The following is a 389-nucleotide window of genomic DNA, read 5'->3' on the forward strand; positions in this document are numbered from 1 at the left end:
GTGGGATTTCTTTAGTGCGCCATTGGTTCAGTACATTGTTTATTTATTGAATGAATTAACAAAGTATGAAAATAAATGTGAAAAAAGTAGATATAGAACAGATATAGCAGACTTTTTGTAGAAGAATAAATAGCTGGCTATGGAACCCTAGGGATGCACAAATCCTGGGTGCAGCATTAATATCATAATCTGACTAAAAGGATTCCTTAACAATAAATAAAATGTACACACCATCTAACTACGTAAGGTTGGGACCAGGGTGATAAAAGCCATGGTATCTAGCACAAATAAGTAGACTGAGAAGAGGACTGTACTGTCAGGTAGAGGAAATACTGAGTGGATTATGTACCATTGATATCATATACTCTTATGTATAATATTTTTCTATT

This window comes from Elephantulus edwardii, unplaced genomic scaffold (assembly GCF_000299155.1).
Source record: "Elephantulus edwardii isolate Elephantulus edwardi_28Jun2011 unplaced genomic scaffold, EleEdw1.0 scaffold01925, whole genome shotgun sequence".
Classification (NCBI taxonomy): domain Eukaryota; kingdom Metazoa; phylum Chordata; class Mammalia; order Macroscelidea; family Macroscelididae; genus Elephantulus; species Elephantulus edwardii.